At 48.6% G+C, this 23,067-nt stretch overlaps 1 protein-coding gene across 3 annotated transcripts in view; it reads left to right on the forward strand.

The window, feature by feature from the left end:
• The window catches only part of KTN1 (kinectin 1), a 3,101,875-nt gene that overhangs the window by 1,689,075 nt on the left and 1,389,733 nt on the right, over positions 1 to 23,067 (forward strand). The window lies entirely within an intron of this gene.

Consider the following 23,067-nt stretch of genomic DNA (forward strand, 5'->3'; position numbering starts at 1 on the left):
CTTTTTGACAGGTGGCGTAGAATGACTCAACCGTCACCTCCTCTTGACTTGGCTGCACCACTCCTGGACTCTGTACGGGACGTCGGCAGTACATATAATGCATCACTACACCCCCATAACTCGGTTCCTTTTTTCTGCTTATATGTTGGGCCCTAAAGCTTTGGGTTTCGCGCACTGTCGAGACTGCAGCTAGGTTGGATTACTTATTGATTTCGGAGAGATGGGTTGATGTGGTAATTGATTTGGAAATCGGGGAACTGTGCCTTTCTGATGATTCATTGGTGAAGTTGATCATGAATCACAGTATGTTCAGACCCACTAATATTAAATGGCGGCTTAAAACCTTTATATTACAAGAGGAGAAAATATGTGATGCAATCTATGCTTCCATTGTTCACTTCTTTGAGGATAATGTGGATTCTGCTGATTGTTTTGGTGGTGTGGGACGCTTTTAATGCAACTATACGTGGAGAATTGATTAACTGGACAGCCAGAGTGAGGAGGGAGGGTGAGATGAAAGTTAAAATTCTGGAATTCGACCTTAAGAAATTGCAGCAGTCGTATGCCTTATCTGGTGTTAGGCAGAATCCTGTGCAGTGCCCTTAGGGACCACTACACACAATTGAAACTACAGGTGGCAATACAAGTTTTACCTTTGGTACAAGCCTGTACTACTATGTTAAAGTGGTAGCAGTAGCGGAGCAGCCAGGCTTATCTCAAGAGTATATGAGCAGTAGCAGAGATTACACAAAGGGACCACAATTACTGTGACTCAAGCAAACACTGATTTAAGGTTTCAGGTAAAAAATCGAAGTACATTTATTTTTAAACCATTTGTTATCAACACAACACTTCTATTAATTCAAAAACCACATGTAAAATATACTGCAACTAACCAATTCACTTTGTACAGTATTACTCAAGGTAAGTACCCTGTGTTTGAATGGACGGGTGTTACGAAACAGAACACGTTACCGTTAATACAATTGCAATCACTTTTTGACATTTCGGTCTACTAGATACACGTATCCACGGCAAGAAATGGTACTGGGGCAAAAAACACACTTCGCACCCGAGATACCCAGGGCAAAAATCACAGGCAATATGTTGGGTAGGCAGACAGAATCGAAGAACACACATAGACGGGAATTCAAGAGTCAAAGGGCCGGAGCCAAAGTCAAATGACACCGGGTGCCTGTCGAGGATCACACAGTCAGACAGTTCAAGATTCAACGTTGCCAAGAGTACTTTGATATTGTCAATGTTTGGAAGCAAAAGTTATAAGGAGGGAAAAGTAAGGACAAGCCTTAAAGTAGAGAAATAGGGATTTCACCCAAAATTCCTCAAACAGGACACAGTACCTTTCTCAAAGAACGAAGCTGGTGCCACGGCAGTTGTTCCTGTTGGTTTCCCGCAGACCCACGCTTTCCTGCAGCTTCAGCACGAAGGATGACGATGAGGGGGTCCGCAGCACCCAGGGATGAGGCTGGCAGCAGCGACAATGAATAAAAGGTGTGCTCCTTAAAAACAGGAGAGATTCTTCAGGTGGTTATCCGGACCACCACAGCATTGTGCAGCGATTTCGACCACAAAGGCGACCTCTGGCTGAAGATGAGCTGGTTATCCCCACCAGGCACAAGGGAAGAAGACTCTGGACTGGATCTCCTCTTAGTCGTTGAAGGCTAGATGGCTCAGGCCTGCAGCAGGGCTTCACCGGTACGGGGTAGTTGCAGCAGTCGACCTCTCCTCCACTTCTCGTCAGTTCCTTGTAGTTCCAGTGGCGACTCTGACTTCCAGCCCAAGAGACCTGCCTTTTATGCGAAAAACCCTCATTCACAAAGCCTGGCTGTCAATCCCCCAGCAGGGGGGGATGTCCAGCCCGGACAACCACCTCGGTCAATCATGACAAAGTGCGACTTGGGTTTCCTAGGATACCCTGTGCAGGGGGTGGCTACACCCCTCCCTCACATTCAGCCCACCTAGACACCCAGGCGCCTTGAGGAAGGCTTCTAGGTAGAAGCCCGCCAAAAGACAGTGAACAAAGAAGGCAAACCTAGTTTGCCGTGCAAAGTAAAACACAAGAAGGAGTTTCACAAAAAGAAATGGCGAATAAACCGCACCGGAGCCAAACGAAAAAGGATTTGGTCAAGCGGGTTTAAGTTTGAGGCTAACACAATAGCCTACAATATTACCACGGTTATATAAGATAACCGCGGTAGACATTTTGGGTAGATACCACTGCCACTATCCATGTCTAAATGTTAAAAGAGCGAAACAATGCTCTAGGAGATACAGATAATAGTTAAGAGTTAACCCTTCCAGCACTCCATGTAAGATGGTGTGTACTGGATCTGTGGTTAAATTTGACTAAGTAAAGTTAATGGTAACTTTACCCTTTTCTGGGGGACAGTTATCACCTCAGAAATGGAGTCAGTGGGAAGTCTGAACGACAACCCTGTGTCACTGCACTGAAGGTGCTGTGTGAAACACACAAAGAAGGGGGCTACTGTAGTGGTGTACTCCAGAACTCACAATCTTAAAAACAGGTAAAAGACATATAGCAAAATAGGCGTAAGAGTGGGGGGAAAGCTCACACTCTTACCAAGTGGAAATAAATAACTCCAGCGATCCAGCAAAGCTGCTGAGGGACTCATTAGGTAAGGGAAATAAGCCATTGAATGAGAATTCTCCCTAACATCTGGTAAAGGTGTGGATAGGTTAAATATGGAGTGTGTTAAGGATAGATTGAAGAAATCCTTGGATGAGCAAGCTGAGAAAGGGTTATATTTTATGAGGCGGAAGTTTTTGGAGGAGGGGCATAGGGGAGGACGCTTACTGGCTAGAAAGCTGAAGAGTTTGTCGGAGAAATCGTTTATACAAAAGATTGAGGATGAAACAGGATGGTTAAAGATTAAAAGCGTTGATATTTGTGAATGCTTCATACTTTTCTATGCTTCTCTTTACTCGGATGCGTCGCAGATAGAGGAGGATAAATTGACTGAGTTTTTTGCTAAAATTGACATTCCCTGTTTGTCTGAGGAAGGTAGGGAGGCACTTGATGCTCAGATTTCAGAAATGGAAGTAGGAGATGCTATTCGTCAACTCAATTTGAGTAAGTCTCCGGGTTCAGACGGATTACCCGTGGAGTTTTATAAGTCCTTTGATTCAGTTCTAGTGCCCAAGTTGTGTGCTTTATTTAATCGGTTTCTCTCGGATAGGCTGCTATGTACCTCGATGCAGGAGGCGATTATTACATTAATTCCTAAACAGGGGAAAGATTCTTCAAAATGTGCTAATTATCATCGTATTTCTTTGCTAAACGTAGATGTAAAGATCTTTGCAAAAGTCATGGCTATGAGGTTACAAAAATATATAGGGGACTTAATTGGTGGTTCACAAGTGGGGTTTATGGACAACGGATATGGATATGAAAACATTAGAACATTATTGAATATATAATAAGTTTGTCTTGTGAGAAAGTGGAAGAAATACTCCTTATTTTCTTTGATGCTGAGAAAGCGTTTGATTGCGTGAATTGGTTGTTTCTTAATTTTACATTACTTCGGATGGCCTTTGCTCCGCAAATCTTAAATGCAATAGGCGCTTTGCAGTGTAATATTTCAGAAAAAATGTGGGTTAACTATGTTCTTTCTCAGGCTTTTCGGTTATTCAGAGGAACTAGACAGGGTTGCCCACTTTCGCCCTTCTTATTTAATTTAGGTCTTGAACCATTGTTGATATAACTTAGACAGGAACAGAATATTTGTGGGTGGAAGCTAAGGGATGGAGAGGTGAAGATTCTGGCATATGCTGTTGATCTGACAGTGGATTTGATACATCCGGAGAAGGGGGGGTGGGGCATTACTAAAAGATATGCTACAGGAAGTAGGGATATTGTCTGGGTACAAGGTAAATTGGGGGAAAAAGGTGGTCTTTCCACTTAAGATGAATCCACTTAATGGAATATCGTTGGACTGGTATTGTCAGTGGGCTGATGTTTCGGTGAAATACTTGGGTATCTATTTAGTGCGTGACATTAGAAGAATGGCTGAGTATAATGTGGATAGATTGAAGAAGGTGATGATTAAGGATATACAACGATTGATAGGTTGCCTTTAGGCATTTGGGCTAAAGTAAATGCAATAAAAATGATTGCCAAAGGTTTTATATTACATTCAGTCTCTCTCCCTCAGGTTTACAGTAGAAGGTGCTAAAGAGTATTGATAGGTTTTTTTAATGGATTTCTTATCGGAGAAGGGAAATAGGCCGAAGATTCCACGATTTATTATGATACGTAGAGTTAAAGATGTGGGTTTTGGTTACCCAGTGTTGGAAAATTATTATCAGGGTTTCTTATTAAAGAAGGCTTCCTATTACTTCAGAGAAAGTAGGGACTTGGACCCTTATTGGCTTTTAATGGAGCGGGAGAGATTATATCCTTTTTCTGTGAATTGTTCATATTCCAATGGAAGAATGCCAAAATCCGGGACAAAATTGGAAACAATGGTAGTTTCGAAATCTGCTCTTGTTTCTTGGATTGAAGATTGTGGACAGTCTTTGTTTTCTAGGGGATTGGGTCCTCCGACGTATTCCATATCTATGACAGTAATCACCACAGCTGTGCTGCTTTGGAAAATCTTTCTGCATCCTGCGTCGATGATGTCAATACGCCGCCCTCGAGGACCTCCTCCGACGGCCGACGTCACTGGATGTTATAAGTAGGATGCACGACACCCGTAGCCTCGGTTCCATTTTTTCCGCAAACGTGTTGGCTTTGGAGATCACGGCGCGCCTCGACTCTTTGGAGTTTCTGTTCTTTATCGGTTCTTTGAACCTGTTCGTTTGTGAAGTTATCCTTTGTGATGTCTACCTCGTCTTCCACCCCGCGTCCGGGCTTTAAGAAGTGCGGGGACTGTGGGTCCAAGATATTAGTGACGGACTTGCACGACGCCTGCCTCTGGTGCCTCGGGGAGGCCCATGACACAGATGATTGTGTCGACTGCCAGTCGCTTACGTCCAAAGCCTTGCGGGAGCGCAGGTAAGGTGTCCAAGCCACGGAAGTCGAGGTCTGCGGGGCTTTCGACGGACGATTCGAGGGGCGACTCTCCGCATCGTCGTCGGAAGTCCAGTGGGTCTCGGTCCCGGAGTAGGTCCCGCCACTCCTGCCTTTTCGAGTCACTCCCGGAAGCACCGACATCAGTTGCCTTCCCCGTCCTCATCCGAGGACTCTGCCCGTCTGCGGGTCGCTTATCCCACCAAGTATGCAACGCCGGAGGAATGGGCTTCCTTTGTTATGATATGATATGGCATTTGTAACGCGCCTATACACAAGTGTTTCAAGGCGCGACGAGGCAGGGAGGGGGGAACAAGGGGAGACAGACAACGATCCTACTAGGCCAGGTGTCATTCAGATCGCGCAAGTGCATGGGTAGGGGGGACGGGAAAAGTGCAAGGGGGAAAGGGAGAGGGGAAAGTGCAGTACAGGGTTAGTAATGAACAAGATAAATAATAAGGGCCAGCTGGTGGCAAGTGCAAGATAAGTGCAGACAAGTGCTGGGAAGGGGGGCTGTAGGGATACAGACACAGTCACACAGTCCCACAGTGCAGGGGTTGCCAGGAAGGCAGTGCAGGGGAGAGTGGCTGGGCCAAGGACCGAGATTGGTGAGTGGCCCAGTTGCTGATTCAGTACAGTTTCAGTGATTTAGCAGGGGAGAGGGAGAGAGAAAGCAGAAGCAAAGAGGAAGGTTTTGAGGTGCTTCCGGAACCGGAGATGGTTCTCCTCAAGTTTCAGGGAGGCAGGAAGGCTGTTCCAGAGGGAGGCCCCTGCTGCGGAGAGAGATCTCCCCCCAACTCGTTGCTTGGAGAAGCGGCTGACCCTGAGGGAGTTGGAGGCGGAAGAGCAAAGTGCTCGAGAAGGAAGATATTTAGGAAGGGAGAGTTGAAGGTAATTTGGCCCCAGGCCCCAGAAGGCCTTGTGGACAATGCAGAGAGTTTTGAACTTAATCCTCGCAGCCACTGGGAGCCAGTGTAGAGATTTCAGTCCTGGAGAGATACGGTCCCTGGGCTTGAGGCCAAGGACAAGTCTCGCAGTCCTGTTCTGGATGAGTTGCAGAGGGCGGAGAGTAGAGGCAGGCACATTTAGATAGAGGCTGTTACAGTAGTCCTAGCTTCGAGAGAACCAGGGCTCTGGAGACAGTGAGCTTCTGGGGGAAGGGGAGGAAGGGAAGGATACCTCTGAGGAGGTGCAGCTGGTAGTGTGACTAATTAGAAACCTCAGAAATGTGAGGAGAGAAGGAGAGTGTGGAGTCGAAGATGACCCCGAGGTTTTTTGCCTTACAGGTAGGAGCAGGAAGAGGGCCAAGAGAGGCCGGCCAGAGAGCTGCAGGGAAGGAGGGAGTGGGTGTGCCGATGAGTAGAATCTCGGTCTTACTGGCATTAAGGCAGAGGTCGTTGGCGGCACACCATTCCTGGATAGCAGAAAGACAGTCAGAGATGAGGGAAGGAGAAGAAGAGGCCGAGGGTAGCCTGAAAATGAGCTGGGTATCATCCGCATAGCACTGAAAGTTGGGGCAGAGAGCAGCGATACGGTGGGCGAAAAGTGCCAAATACTGTTTGAACAGCCAGGGAGAGAGGTTAGAACCCTGGGGGACACCACAGGTAGAGAAAAAGATGTCAGACAGGAAAGACCGCAGTTGGACCTGGGAGGGTCGATTTGAGAGTAAGAAGATTTGAGAGGGTAAGAAAATGCTAGTGATTCTCAGATCGCAGGGCACTGGTACGTCCGCGCCTCCGAGTGGGGTCGGTCATGATTGGTCGAGAGACGCCGCTCGCACGCCTTCGAGCTCGGGTGGTCGGCACGACTCGCGGGAAAGGTCCCGCTCGGACAAGGGGGATCGGTTTTGTCATGCCCGTTCCAAGTCCCGGTCCTCGATGCGCTCAAGACCGTGTGCACCTGTGGTATCTTCGAAGAAGACGTCGACGCCTGTGGCGCCGAGGTCGTCGAGGGACACGCTCGGGGCTCCGCCCTCGAGGCCTGTGTCGATGCCGCTGATGCTGTCGGTGCCGCGTTCGGCGTCGACGCTGATTCACTTGGTGCTTTTCGAGGCTGTTTCGACGGGGGTACCCCGGGGCACGGTGGAACCCCCTAGAAAGGCTCTGGCCAAGGTCAAGCATGGCTTTGTTCCCCATTCTGTGCCCTCATACCACCATCTTGAGTACATTTCAGAGGTGGATGAGGGCTTTGATGATGGCATGGTTCCTGATACGGTGCCAGATGAGATTCTCTCGGGTCATAACCAAATTGAGGACCTGCGTCAGTCCCTGCCCGACGCCAGTGGTCTGGATACCTCTCCGGAGGTGGAGTTTTGTAGGCCTGAGCCTGGCACTCATGCCGACTCCTCGTACCAGCGCCTTATGTCTAGGGTCACCGAGTACTTGGGGTGGTCTGCTCCCCCAGGGGATTTTCTTCAGGATGACCTTACGGATATCCTCGATCAAGGTCCACCAACTGACCTGGTACTGCCCTTTCCATATGGCTCTACAGAGGAGGGTGGCAGCGGCTTGGACTGCTCCGGAGAGTCTCCCGGCAGTGGGTAAGTCTTTGCCGCGAAAATACCGCCCAGCCAGTAGTGACCCCTGCTACTTGACCAAGCACCCCACTCTGGAGAGTTTGGTGGTGCAGGCGGCTACAGCCCAAGCAAAGCAGGCGTCGTATCCTACAATCCCTCCTGATAGGGACTACATGCGTTTTGATGGTTGGGCGAAGAAAGTGTTTTCTTCAGGGGGTATGGCGCTTCAGACGGCCAACTCTGTGTGTGCCTTGTCTCGTTTCACGTACACTCTGTGGAAATGTGTTTCCTTAGCGGCTGAACATATTCCCGAAGGGGACGAACGTGATGGTTTCCTTGCTATGGTCCAGGATGGCAAGGATGCCATGTGTGAGTCCGTTCAGTCGGGTTTTGGATCATAGCCCACGGCTACTGTCTTCCTTTCCGGCAGAGGCCTCACGACAATCCACCGGGGAATCTCTCTTTGAAGAGTCCGGATCCGCTCTTTGTGCAGGAAAGGACGCTTATTTTCATGTGCCGATCCATCCAAAGCACAAGAAGTACCTGAGGTTCGCGGTTGGCGACTCGCACTTTCAGTTTCGGGTCCTGCTGTTCGGATTGACCTCTGCCCCGAGGGTCTTCACCAAGCTCATGGTAGTGGTGGCAGCGCATCTCAGGAAAGGGAGGATTCATGTTTACCACTACCTGGACTATTGGTAGATCAGGGTGCGCTCTCCTGAGCACGTCCTGGATCATCCGTCGGTCACCTGCCACTCCCTCCACAAGCTGGGCTTCTCCCCCAACTTAAAGAAGTCCCATTTGACACCAACTCAGAGGCTCCAGTACATCGGAGCAGTGCTCGACACGTCCCTGGGGCAGTGTTTTCCTCCCCAGGTGAGGGCTCATCACATTCAGCAGATGGTGCACAAGTTTCAGCTTGCCCAGAGTCTCCCAGCGTTCGAGTGCTTGAGATTGTTCGGCCTCATGGCATCCTGCATTCTTCTGGTCCCGGAGGCCAGGTTGCGGATGAGATCTTTGCAATGGGCACTCAAGCTCCAGTGGTCTCAGTCCTCCGGCAGGATGTCGGACCCTGTTCAGGTGCCGTCCTCGATCGGCCAGGACCTTCTGTGGTGGGCCGTCAAAGGCAATCTGATGAAGGGGGCTCCTTTTTGGCTTCCCTGGCCGGAGGTGACGATTGTGACGGACGCATCCCTCACGGGATGGGGAGCTCATGCCAACGAGTTGACATTCAGCTGTCGTTGGTCTCCGTCGGAGTCCAGTCTCCATATCAATCTGTTGGAGCTGAGGGCCGTCAGGCTTGCCCTGAAGGTTTTTCTGCCGACTGTGCGAGGAAAGAATGTCCTGATCCTGACAGACAACACAGTGGCCATGCACTACCTCAACAAAAAGGTGGGGCAGGGCCACTTCCTCTGTGCAGGGAGGCGATGCAGCTCTGGTTCTGGGCAATCCAGCAGGAAGTTTCGATCTCGGCAGTTCATCTGGCCGGAGACGAAAACAAGACGGCGGACGCTTTGAGCAGGCAGAGCGTGATCTCTCATGAGTGGGAGTTGGCTCAGGAGATTCTCCTGGAGATCTTCGCCCTTTGGGGGACCCCTCAAGTGGATCTCTTCGCCTCCAGTGTCCACCGGAAGTGCGAAAGGTTCTGCTCGCTGGAATTTCCTCCAAGAGGAGCCTTAGGAGACACGTTCATGGTGGAGTGGTCATTCCCACTGCTGTATGCGTTTCCTCCAGTCCCCGTCATCCCGCAAGTGCTACGGAGGTTACGAAGGTTCGGTTCCTGGATGATCCTCATTGCTCCGGCGTGGGCCCGGAGGACGTGGTACCCGGACCTTCTTGACTTGTCCATCTGCCCTCCACGTCGTCTTCCCTACTGAGACGATCTGCTCTCACGGGAGGGGGGTCAGGTTCTCCATCCAGAGGTCAGATCCCTCAACCTTCACGCTTGGTTTCTGAAAGGTTGAGGTATAAGGATTGGGATCTCCCTGAAGACGTGATGGAGGTGTTGCTTTCGGCCAGAAGGCCCGCAACAAAGTCCCGGTACCGTTGCCGTAAGTTCTGCGACTGGTGTAGGGTTAAGAATGTGGATCCTTTTGCATGTGACATTCCTGTGGTTCTGTCTTTTTTGCTTTCTTTAGCCCACAGGGGCTTGCAAGTGGGTACCGTTAAAGGTTACCTGGCGGTGCTGTCCATATTTAAGCGCTCGTCTGAAGAGTGTTCTTATTTTAAAATTCCTTTAATTTCTCAGTTTCTAAAAGGGCTCACTAATGTGTTCCCTCCATCACCTTTCCAGGTGCCCGGTTGGGATTTGAACCTTGTCCTCAAGTTTCTGATGGGTCCTCTGTTTGAGCCTTTGCATTCATGCCCTTTGAGACTGTTAACTCTTAAAACTGTATTTGTGGTTGCGGTCACTTCAGCTCGCAGAGTGAGTGAGTTTCAGACACTTTCAGTTAAGCCACCCTTCACTGTATGTCATAAGGACAGGGCTGTCCTTAAAGTTCGTCCTTCCTTCCGAAGGTGGTATCGGAATTTCATTTAGGCCAGAAGGTTGTTCTTCCAGCATTTTATCCTCCTCCACATCCTGGTAAGGAAGAGGAGAGGCTCCATAGGCTCGATCCTAGGAGAGCTTTAAGCTTTTATATTTCACGCATGTCCCGGGTCAGAGTGGCCGATCAACTCTTCATTGGTTACGCTGGAAAACGTTTGGGACAAGCTGTGACTAAGCAGACTTTGTCTCGCTGGATCATTCTGGCTATTTCTGAGTGTTACCGCTTGGCGGTAAGGACCCACCGGTCGGCTTGCGGCCCATTCTACCAGGGCTATGGCTGCCTCTACTGCCCTACAGAGGGGTGTTCCTATTTGTAACCTTTGTGACGCAGCCACCTGGGCTTCGGTCCATACTTTTGTACGTCACTACTCCCTCGATTCCATCCGTGGGCAGGATCTGGCCTTTGGCAAGGCGGTCCTTTGCTCCGCAATTTGATTAGGCATTCTAAATTTCTTTTGCTAAATTCTTTTCCCACCTCCTTGCATTGGTACTGCTTTGGGAGTCTGTCATAGATAAGGAATAAGTCGGAGGACCCAATCCCCTCGAAGAACAAGTTACTCTCTTACCTGGTAATGTTCTTTCGATGGGATGGTCCGACGACGTATTCCATATCGCTCCCTCCCTGCCTTCCCCCGCTACGGAATTTCTTATGCGATTGCAGCTTACGTTTCCACAAAGCTTTGTGTGGTCAGACTGGCAGAAGACTGGTGCCACACGTTCTGGGGAAAAAACAACTGCGGCTACGGGCGTTGTGCGTCCTACTTATAACATCCAGTGATGTAAACTGTCGGAGGAGGTCCTCGAGGGCGGCATATCGACGTCATTGACGCAGGACGCAGACGCTGAAAGATTTTCCGAAGCAGCACAGCTGTGGTGATTACTGTCATAGATATGGAATACGTCGTCGGACCATCCCATCGAAAGACCATTACCAGGTAAGAGAGTAACTTGTTCTTTTTATGGTTCGGCGTCAATTTGGCTGAATCCAGGTTTGCAAATTGAAAATAAAATGCTTAATTGGAGAGGTTGGGTCAACAAAGGTATTTTAAAGAAAGAAGATGTTTGGAGGGGAGGAATGATGGTTCCGTTTGAGGATTTGGTTAGTTATTGTTTGCACAATAGGGAGTTCAGGAGATATAGGTCTCTAGAGCAGTTGTTGAGAGAGAGATTACAGATGTTGAATGGACCTTTGAGTTGTAGACCTCAAATCTGTGAATTATTTACCACTCCACCAGGGGCGGTTTCGACCTTTATTAAGTTGATGCTTTTGCAGGAATGTATGTGGAACTCTTGGGACAAGTTGAGAATGGACTGGGAGTCAGAAATGGGAATGGAGTTGTCTGAGGAATCGTGGAATTATGCTTGGAGAGTAGCAGTGAAGGCCAAAGTTGATCTAAACCCGAGATACATTCATCAGCGTATTTTAGGTCCTATTTATTGGACACCTGTGAGGATGAATATGAGAGAATTGGCAGATGCAGACTTGTGCGGGGGGTGTAATTGCTCAAGAGGGACCTTCCGACATATGCTTTGGGAGTGTAGTAGAGTGTTCGATTTTTGGAAGGATGTTTTGGATCGGGTTAATTTGGTGGCGAATGATTTATTCCCTCTGGCTTTTAAGTCAGTAATATTTCTCTCGGTTGATGGTAGAAGTGGAAGAATATGTGATTCTTTGTATTGGATTGATAGAGCATTGTTGATGGCTATCAAACATATAATGAAGGTGTGGAAATCTAGAAAGAAAACACTATGAAAATTGGATATCAGATTTGTGAACACTTTCATGGTACGAAAAGACACAAGCTCTGAAGCGTGATAAGGTGATTGAATATGATGAGATGTGGGGATTGTTTAATAGTTTGTTTGATTAAATGTAGGACTTACTCTGTAGGTGTAACAATGATATTAGGGATTGGGTGGTGGGGGGGTGTTTGTCTTGTCTACTGTGTTGTCTCTGCTATGGCTTGTAGTTGTAATGTGATGTGGGGGTGGGTATCGTATGGTAATGTAATATGGCAATTGGTAAGGGCATGTGTTATGTAGAAATTGATTTTATGGAACTATCTGCTATTCCATTTTCACATGTATGTTCTTATGTTTTGTAATTTTGTGTAAAAATGTTAAATAAATTTGAAAAGAAAAAGACTGCAGCCCCAAGATGTCTGTCAGCGACACACACAGTATTTGCGTGTGGTGTCTTGGGAAGGAATACATCGTCAAGCAGTGCAGTTCCTGTCAGCAGAAGAACCCGAAAACAATCTGGGTACGGTCGGCAAAACTAAGCAATCTGGGAACGGTCGGCAATGTTAAATCTCAGGCGGCCTCCATCAGTGCATTTGACGATCGGGTTTGCGACACTGAAGGCCCAGCGCCCGAGATAGTGAGCAGACACTGCAAGAAAGTGAAAAAGCTCTCACAGTGTCAAAGCTGGTTGCGCTATTTGTCCTCCCACAATAAAAAATGCAGTTGGCGCAACCACAACTCTGGTTCTTCAGAGGAGCGGGGTAAGACCTTCCCATCGACTGGTGCCCTGAGGGAAGAGTGGGAGGTGTTCAAAGAACAAATGCTTCAGCTCTTCCAAAAAGCCACGTTTGGTACGGCTCCGGCCTCAAAGCCACAAGCAGTTTAGGCACCAGTTGCGCCTGGAGGTTCTTGCGCCAAAGTGACCACATCCGGTTATACGCCCTCAACGACTTTGAAGTTGATACCAGCGCCGACGGCCCTTGAGTTATCGTGCCGGGAGTTCTTGTCGGAACGATCCCGCAGACGGTCGAGCGCTCCTTTATCTCAGAGTTAAGATTGGAGAGTTCTTCCACTCCATGGGGTCGATCTTCAACCAGGAAGGGGATCCTGTCACTTTGGGCATGGAGCCAACGAGCGGGGAAGTTGGGGATGCTGACTTTTCACAGACCAGACAAATATATTTGCCCTGGCTGAGGGTCCTGCATGAAGCTAGTGAACGTGGCACTTCACCTGACCTAACCTGCAGCATACATCCCCTTCTGGGTACCCCAATGCACAATACAGGAAGACTGTGGAAAGGGGGGGGGGTGTTCCTTGCCTTGGGTCTGGACCCCTGCCAAAGCCCTCACAGCCTATGAACTCGCCGACATCCTGGACAAAGGTCTGCAGATGGAAAGATCATTTCCCTTTTGATACGGCCATATGTGTCCTTCTTGGCACATTGTGGCAGAAACCATGTTCCATGCCAGCCGCGGATGCCGAGCTGACAAAATAATATATAAGCCAGCCACGTGGGACCTACCCTTCCTTTCGGCTTACCCCACTCCAGAGGGTTTGGTGTTTATACTGTCACGGTAAGCTCTGGGCGAGCAACCTCCAACTCCAACTTGCCTATGGGCAGGGAGTCCAAGAAAACTGATGTCCTGGCAAAGATCATCTTTGGGCCAGGAAGCATAGTCCTGAAGGCCATCAGTGCCACCTGTGCCTTTGCTAAATACTCCCTTTTGCTGTGATGGACAATAGCAGATGCAGCTGATCATCTCCCAGCTGGAGTGGTGAGGGATGGTTTCTTGAATATTAATGATGGAAAACATGTGGCCTGTCAGACGCTGAAGGCAGGTCTTGACACTGGACTGCATAGGCCGTGCCATGGGGATGACTAACATGTTGCAGAGATCAGCTTACCTCCATATTTCTGGTTTTGACCTAATGTCCAAACCAAGCTTCTAGAGTATCTTTTCGGTCCAAAAGCTAGTGAATCTTTAGAGAAATATAAAGATTCTAAACTGGTTCCTAGATTTCTAGGGCTAGTGGCTCAACAGCCTGCAAAACACTTCTTCTGCTTCTTTTCAAGGTATGGAGGCTACAGGCGTTATGTTCCTTTTGGAAGGAAAGCACAGCTACCACAGGGCAGGCAAGGGCAGAGGTAGTTTTTGCATCCAGGATGGGGCAGAGAAGCCTCCAAGGGGCAGCTGGCTTCAGGAGTGGCGCGCCTGTCGAGCCATTTTGACTTCTCCCCACATGTTTACCCGGTTGGAGATAGTCTCCGAGCACTTGAACAGGAAGATCATCACCTCCAACGCCTGGGTCTTGGAGCTCATCAGATAGGGATATTGTCTGCCCTTTTTAAAAAGACCTCCAGACAGACCAACCACCTCAACAACAACCGGAACTCCAAGAAGAACTGAGCACCATGTTAAAGGGTGCAGTGGAAGAGGTACCACTCAAGGAGAGAGGGTTGGGCTATTATTCCTGATACTTTGCAGTACCTAAGAAAGGGGGAGGACTCTGTCCCATCCTGGATCACATGGCCTTTAACAAGCTCCTAAGGAAGGGCAAGTTCAGGATGGTGACGTTATAAGACATTTTCCAAGCTCTACAGCCTCAGGACTGGTTGCTGTAGCTGGATCTTCAGGTTGTTTATTTCCAAGTGCCAATCCATCAGAAGCACAGGCGGTTCTTGAAATTTGTCATAGGGCACACTCACTTTCAGTTCAAAGTGCTCCCTTTTGGCTTAACCTCCACACTCAAGGTTTTCACCAAGCTGATGGTAGTGGTGGCGACACACCTCAGGCGATCCGGAGTCCATGTATTCCTTTACCTGGTTGACTGGTTGATCTGAGGAAAATTCCAGAGCAGGGATTGACGCAGCTCGAAGAAATCTGTTCCCTGCTTCACGATTTAAGCTTCTCCATGACCTTCTTTAAGTCCCATGTCACACCAATTCAGAAGCTCCAGTTCATTGGGGCTGTCCTGGACACCTGGGCGCGGGAGGCTTTTTTTCCTGAGGAGAGTCACTGGTATCAGACAGCTGGTCAGGCTTTTCCAGAATCACAACAGCTTGCCCGCGGGTTTCTTGCTCCACCTCTTAGACCTCATGGCCTCCTGCATGTTTGTTACCAGGAGCCAGACTGCGGATGTGATTCCCTACAGTTGCTTTTGAGGGATCAATGGTCCCAGTACTTCGACAACATGAAGGATGTCCTCACAGTGTCGAGGTCGATGGCCAACAAACTCTCATGGTGGGCCGACAGGGAGAGCATGTTGGCGGGGTAACACATTTGGCCACCATGGGCCCAGGCCAAAGTGCTCACGGATGTGCCCATGAAGGGCTGGGGCGCTCATTGCGGGGGGATCTGCAGTTGAACGACCTTTGGTCACCAGTGGAACACCAGTGGCATGTCAATACGCTGGAGTTGCGAGTGATGAGGCTAGCCCTGATGGCTTTTCCGCCTTCCGTCTGGGGGAAACATGTCCTGGTCTTTGATGGACAATACAGTGTGTGAGAAACCTGGGGGGTATTCTCCCATGTAGACCCAGAGAATCCTCTATTCCGGTGGCCAGGGGATGAGCATCGCTTTCAGATCCCAACCCTGGAAGTGGACAAACGAGGGAGGATGACCTGGGCTGGGGAGGTCAGGGTTGCCCACAGGAGAATACCCTAAGGGAGAGGCAGTATTCCAAACAGAGTGGTGGAAAAGGAAGTCCCAGATGTTTTTGTGGGATGCCTCAACTCGCACAACCTTAATCCGGGTGGCAGGATCATTAGATCTTACCCTATCCATCATGGCCCTAGAGTAAGGAGGTAAGAAGCTAATGACCCAAGAGGGAGGAAGGTGCTGGTGACACAGGATCAGAGCACAGAGAATACACATTATTCATTCTCTCCAAATCTAGGGAAAATCACCTAATGCCCTATACCCGTGGATCATCAGCTGACTGGAAAGAAGGGGCCATTTCCACCCGAAGGGATGAACACACCAGGAGAAATACATATATCCCCTGTCACTGTTTGTTAGCGAGAATTCTCTTATAAGGCTAATTTCCCAAACCTAGTGAGTCCCCCAGCAGCTTTGACTCTTTGTGTGCTTATGGGCTATGGGGTCTTTTACTCCATAGGGTATCATCTATTTTTTATGTGTGTTACACAGCACCCTCAGTGCAGTAACCCAGGGGTGTCATAGTTGACCCCCCAAACATAGACTCCATACCCTGGGACTGACTACTGTCTCCCAGGGCATGTAAAGTCACCATTGACTTTACTAGTCCAAAATTGTGAACAGAACCAGTACACACCATCATATTGTGGAAGTACTGGAAGGGGTTAATTTGATTGCCCCTGGATCTGTTTCCAGGGGGGCACTGTCCAGTCCCGCCTTGTCGAGTTTCTGGCTGGTGGCAGTGGTTACCACATAAAATATTCCACCAGAATATTTCCTATGGGATTTTCCCATTGATTTTAAACGCACCACTTTTTGGTGCAATTTTAAAGATACCGCTGGTTTATTTATTTAATATTAAATCAATGGTTGGGTCTTTTTTTGCCAGAACTCTTTTCTAAAATGGCGTTCGTGTCCGTCTCTGTAACTCTAACCAAGGTCGAGTCCTTTGTTCCACTATTTTGGCGAGTTTCTCCACAGAAGCCCTCCAACTGGTGCCACTCTGTCTGGGTTCCACAGGATGTGTGGGTGGGGGAATTGGCACCCTGGACTGTGTTGCCTTAGCAACTCAAGTCGCACTCTGTTCTGATTGGGCCAGTGGTGAGCCGCCCGGCTCACCACTTAGCATGTATGAGTGACAGCTAGGCTGTTGAATGGGGGTTTTTCTGCATAAAAGCAGGTCCTTTGGGACTGGAACTTGAGAAGTCGCCACAGGACCTAAGAATCCGAAGAGGGAAGAAGCTGAGCCATCTGCAACAACGACACCACCAGTGCAGCCCTGCTGCAACAAACTCACCACTTTCCCAACGACAAGAGAAAATCTTCTGCTGGACGAGTCTTCTTCCTTTGAGCTGGTGGGATCAACCAGTTTGCCCCTTTCACCTTCCAAAGACGTCTCTTGGTCGAATCGCCCGTGCCAAGCACCCCGGCGGCCGGATAGCCAAGCTTCACCACTTTGAACGCAAATAAAAGGAACGCACCTTTTAACTGAACTCTGTGGCTGGTTCCATCCCTGTGCAGTGCATCGACTCCATGTTTCCTTGACGAGATCCTCTCTTCCCCTGGCCGAAACAACGAACTGCAACCACTGCCAGGACCAGCTGCCACCGCTGGAGCTGCCCCTTTCTTTAAGGTATTGTGTTCTGCCTGGCCTCCCTTTCCACAGATTGCTAAAGGTGACCCTTAAATCCTTGGCTTTCCAACTGGGTTGGCCCCAAACCTTCTAACCTTACTTCTTGAATCACCCTAACCTCTTTTGAACATTCTGCAAAGACTTTTAGTGCATTTTAAACTGTGACCTTGGGCACATTTCGCTTTGCTCCATTTAAAGTGGGCCTGGCCTATGAACTTTGGCTCTACAGTCTATACTGCCTTTACTCCCTTGCTTTGAACTTCTAAAAGTATTGGGAACTGTTTTATTTTTATGCCCTGTCTTTTTCTCTCCCCTTAACTTAACTTTTGGAGTGCCATCTAGGTTACGCGCTCACATCTGTTTTAACAAATAATGGTGTTTTAATTCTGACTGTTTATACTTTACCTGACTGTGTTTTAACTTGCTTTTGATTTAGAGTGCTAGTGTATTGCCTAAAGTGTGTTTTAAATAAATAATTATATACTTTTGATACAAAGCTGTGGTCTGTGTTTGTTTGCTCTACTGTGTTTTTAGCCCTATTGTGTATACTCTATATACTGCCCTACTCTTCTTGAGAGAAGTCTGACTGCTCGGCCACAGCTACCAGGTAAATCTGGGTGGTGCAGACTTCTACCAATTGGGTTTACTGCTTACTCCTGTAGTCTTAATCTTTTTGCAGTGTTCCCTAAGGGAACTCCACAGGATTCTGCCTAACACTGTTCGGGTAAGGTGACCAGAACTCAACTTAAACCCGGTTATCCCCCAACACATTCTCCCCTAATCTCAAAGGAAGGTTAACACACTCACCTCATCTCCCCACTGAGACGAGGAGGAGGTCACTAAGGTCAATGAGTATTACCCCTAGGAATAACATAGGGAAAGTAAGGGCAACTGACTTTAGAGAAAACCACTGTCCCACTTATAGTCAGGCATGGGTAGTTAACCATTCACGCCTGACTCCACTTGACTGTGCTGTGTGTTCAGCTATAAAAGGTGTGGTCAGTCACGGAAAATTGAGCGAGCTGGGAATGCAGTCCGGTCCATTGAAGCCCAGAAGTGGAGAGAATGAGGAGCTACAGGCAGGAGGAAGAAGGCACGCAGAGACGCTGGCCTGTGTGTTTAGGCTGCAGCGTGGCGAGGGAGCCGTGCCTCTAGGGGGCCGGAGAAGCGTTGCTTGCATTCCACAGGCGAGGACCAGCAAAGTGCTTGTTCACCTGGGGCCAGTGCCGACCCCAAGTGTGCCTGAGGGGCAGGTCGTGAGAATGGTGAGACCATGACGTCCATCATGCATTGCCTGAAGTAGCCGCCTCTCTACGTGACGCTGCCCAGTGAGTTTCATGAAAGAATGTAATAGAAACCCTGGGAACGTGCGTTTAAATGAGACCGGAGCAGGAGAAAGGGCATGAACAAGAAAAGCGGCATAGAATCGAAAAGAAAGAAAAGTGTGAAAGTTAAAAGAGAAATAAGTGAAGAGGCTGTACGTGCAGCAAGGAGACAAAGCGAAAGAAAAGCAGTGAGAAAAGAAGATTGGGGCGAAAGGCACATAAAAGCCTGATCGAAGCAGAAGATGAGAGAAAGTGAAAAAGAAACCATAAAGGGCCCGTAATTAGAGAGGGGCATGAGAAAGGTAACGAAGAGTTCCTGCGGCACGCAAAGGAAGGTGCAAGTGTGGACCGAACCAAAAGAGGGTGCAAGGGTGCACTGAAAAGACAGCAAACTAGTAAAGAAAAACAGATCAGCAGTGTGCCAGGGCCATGTTAAAGAGGGTGCAAGTGTGCACAGAAAGGAAAGCAGAAGAAAAGGGATGCAAAGAGCATCTGAAGGAAATAAAGAGGTAACAGAGGAACGTGAGAGCAAAGAGAGGGGCAAGAAGGTCTGAGTGGTCGCACCTAGGATAAGCAAAGAGCCTGGCCTTTTCAGAAGCATCTGATTCTTCCCCATGAACAAATGATTTATGAATTCAAGACGGAACTGTAATAAATCATATGTTGTAAGCTGGAAGAGGCCTAGAGCTTGTGGAAGGAAGGAGACCCTGAGAGGCCCGTTTAAGAAATCAAAGAAAATGCTTACAAATAACTGAGTTTTGTGTTTCAAAGTTGAAAGGAGCTTGAGCTTGGGGAAGGGAACCCTAAAAGGCCTAACCAAGTAAGAGACTTGTTAAGTTTGTAGAACTGGTAAAGAGGGTTTAAGCGTGAGGAATGGAACACCGGACAGCTTGCATAAGGAACTGTGTTATTACTTTGAATGGTGTTTTGAAACCTGATGAAGTTAAAGCTTGGGGAAGTGAACACCAAGGAAGTTAAGGACATTTGAAGGTTGTTGAAATAACTACAAGGGACCTATGGAGAAGGTCGTATGAATAGCTCTATGGATTGAACTTATTTGTGTGACTTTGACCCAACAAAACCTGGTGAAAGACCACCTGAAACCAATCCTGGTTTCCAATTTTGTTGAACCACTATTTTTCTTATTTTTGAAAATACTTCCCATCACATTTGGAGGTGAGGACAAGCATAGGTTTATAAACGGACACTTTTACTTTGGACTCTTAGACGACGATGGCCGTTAGAAACATCAGATGCGGGAATTAGCCCTTTAGAGTTGGGGCCATTCAGGCATTACACCAACCCAGGAATCTTGGTAAATTTTCAAACAAACCCATTTGAGTCTGTCTTTCTTGATACCATGCATGTCTCACAAGTGGCAATGAATTACCTCAACAAGCAAGGAGGTGTTTGTGCTTCTGGTTGCTGGAGAACAAGATAGCTGCTTCTGCAGCCCATCTTGCAGGAGCAGAGAATGGGCTGGCGGATGCTCTGAGTAGGCAGAGCAAGGTCTCACAGAAGTGGGAAGTGGGCCTAGAAGTACTGGAGGAAATCTTTGCTCTGTGGGCTCCCCCGATAGTATATCTGTTTGCCAAGATGGACAACACGAAGTGCAGGTAGTTCTGCTCGACGGAATTCCATGTGAGGGGCACACGACGGGATGCGTTTTTGGTGCTGTGGGTCTTCGTCCTCCACTACACGTTCCTTACGACACCGGTCAACCCATGGGTTCTCAGGAGGTTAAGGAGATTGCAGACCACCTTGATCTTGATCGCCCGACTGGGCGAGGAGAACATGGTACTTGGCCAAAGATTACTTGGCGGCTTTGTCCGTGTTCAAGAGATCTCCGGATCAGGGATCCTTCTTTACTATCCCGGCAATGACCCAATTTCTGAAAGACCTTGTAAATAAGTTGCAATGGATTGCATTCTCCCGCATATTCCTCATCAGATAGATATATGCCTTCCTGCGTCAGCTGCTCTGCAAACTTCTCAACAGAGGGCGTAGTTCACCTAGACTCGGCCGTCTATCCATGTTGACTCGATGCAGCGGTTTTCGACTCCGGACGTTAATTTGTTTGTCGTACATATACTATGTCACTCTGCCATATATATATGTATTTGTTATAGGAATGTTTGGGACACTTGTGAACAAGCAGACGGAAGCCCGCGAAACACTTTAACTCCATCGAGGATGCTCCAGGCACTTTGAGAGAACCACAATGTGTGTGGCTTTTGATACTCTTTTGCCATGAAAATGTGCGAGGATTTTATGAAATTGAAATAAAGTGGAAGATTTTGGTAACTTGGTTTCCTGAATTTCTGTTTGGATCGAGGAGTGCTCCTCCAACGACTGTTGAATAACAGTTAAAAGGATATGTATATATTTCTGAGGCTTGTGGAATCTGCTTAGATCATATGCTGTGCATAGGCCGACATCTAGTGGAAGCTGCAGAGTATTAAAGTTTGTTTTTCAAAACTTGAAAAGGGGCGTCGAACTAGGGCGTGCCAGTAATACTATCCCTAGTGTGACGTCCACTGTACCCATGATCCCTCACGTGTGTAGGACCCTCAGATTGTTTTTTTCCGCCATACTTGTTGGAAGCATAGTGGCAGAGTTCCTTGGCTTTTAGCCATTTATCATAATATCAAAAATTCCCCGTTCTCAAACCCCATGTCGAAGTTCAACGAAGACCGACGCCGGTACCTGAGAACAAGGACGAACAGCCGTTGAGACTACACAACGGACTTTGGGCCTCAGAATGCCTCTGGCCTCGGCCCCTGCAAGTAGGGAGAGTGGGGGTGGACATACTCACACACACTCATTTTCCTACTTATACCCGCCCGCTGCGAGGTTTCAACATATGGAGAGTACTCCATTTAAATTCTGCCCCAAATGAAACCGTAAGTTCCCCATGGTAGATAAACATAACACCTGTAACCTGTGTCTTCCAAGGGACCACCCCGAGGCGAATTGTTGAGCTTGTAAGCTCTTCAAAGCCAAGACACTAAAGGACCGCTCGACCAAACGTTGGGCCCACTACGCCAGGCAACCCGAGGCCATGGACACAGTGGGTTCCTTCAGTGATGGCAGCAATGCCGCCGTAACGGACGGCAGGGGCTCAGGGGTGTCGTTAGGCACCCAAGCATGAGCCCCCAACCTCGGAGGACTGTCCGGCGGGTCAGTTATGGGGACAACAGACGGCGGCAAGAGCGCTACCCACACATCTTCATCTAAGCACACAAACCCCACCCGAGATTTGACACGCTTGTCGAGTGATCGGCAGAAGAAGGCACTAAGAGAGCGGTCTGCAGAATCGGTGTCCTCTGGGCGTTCCAGGTCACGTTCACCTCATGACACACGGCAACCGACTATGATTGCTAAGAGTGCCACATTATCTAAAGTCACAGAAGTAGGGTCGTCAAATGACGAATCCGACATCTACCCCCAGGCAGCACGTTCGAAGGCTCTTCGTTTGATGTCTGCGTCCGAGATTCCACGTCCCTCTTCTAAAACTTCTGAATCTCGTGATCCTTCCTCCGAATCTCGGTGCCAGGCGTCGAAAGATTCTGAAAAGTCCAAGGGGTCAGGTAAACACTCCTCTACACATGGGAAGGGGGAGAAACAACAGAAAAGAGCCTCTGAACACCAGGTACGGAAGGAGACACACCCAGAAAAGTCCAAGGCCCCTGACCCTGTCACTAGGCCAAAGATTGTCCCCCCCCCCCAGGAAATGGGATTAGAGGAGGAACCACCACAGCCAAGGGTTATTCCCAGTTCCAAGGAATGGAACTCGGAGGACATTGACAGAGTAATGAGGAGGATTTCTTTTCTGGCAGATTTCTACGAGAAAGACCCAAATTACTTCCTTAGCTATACTCCTACACCTTCTACCCCTTCGGGATCCAAAGACCCTCCACCGCCTGCTAAGAGACTCGGCTCTGAGACTCCAGTTCAGGTCCTCATTTCAGACCCTCTCTATGTTGAACCTTACCAGCAGAATGGTGAGGATCCAGAAGTACAGATACTGGACGACCAGACCGGGGTCGATTATTATGGAGACAATGAGGATCAGGAAGAGGAGGAAGAAGATGAGGCGGAGGCCTATAATCTTGACTCCTCTATTCCCAAGGATCCCCCATTGAATGACTCACCTGTTGACAACCAGCCCTTGCTCAACGAAGTTTTGGCCAAGGCTGCAGCCCATTTCCAGATTGACACTCAGTGGGCACAAGAAGACAGGGATTTTGCAGAACAAATTCTAGGGGATAAAAGGTCCATTGCCCAGGCCATCCCGATTCTAAAGTCTGTTCAACGCAGAATCGAACCTTCTCTGCTCACCCCTAATCTTACCCGGGCAGTTAACCCTCGAATAGAAAAATTGTTCAGGGCTGCTTCATCTGACCCACTTTACATAGGGGGTCAGTTCAAACCCGACTCATTAGTGGTTACAACCACCAGGAAAGGGGCGGGAACACCACTAGCATCTTCAGAAGCTCCCCCGGACAAGGAGAGCAAGAGAATTTACAGCCTGGGAAGGAAGGTGGCTTCCACTTCAGCATACCAATCGTGCATTGCTGACTCCACCACTCTG

Source organism: Ambystoma mexicanum, chromosome 14, assembly GCF_040938575.1.
Source record: "Ambystoma mexicanum isolate Mex_15411 chromosome 14, UKY_AmexF1_1, whole genome shotgun sequence".
Classification (NCBI taxonomy): domain Eukaryota; kingdom Metazoa; phylum Chordata; class Amphibia; order Caudata; family Ambystomatidae; genus Ambystoma; species Ambystoma mexicanum.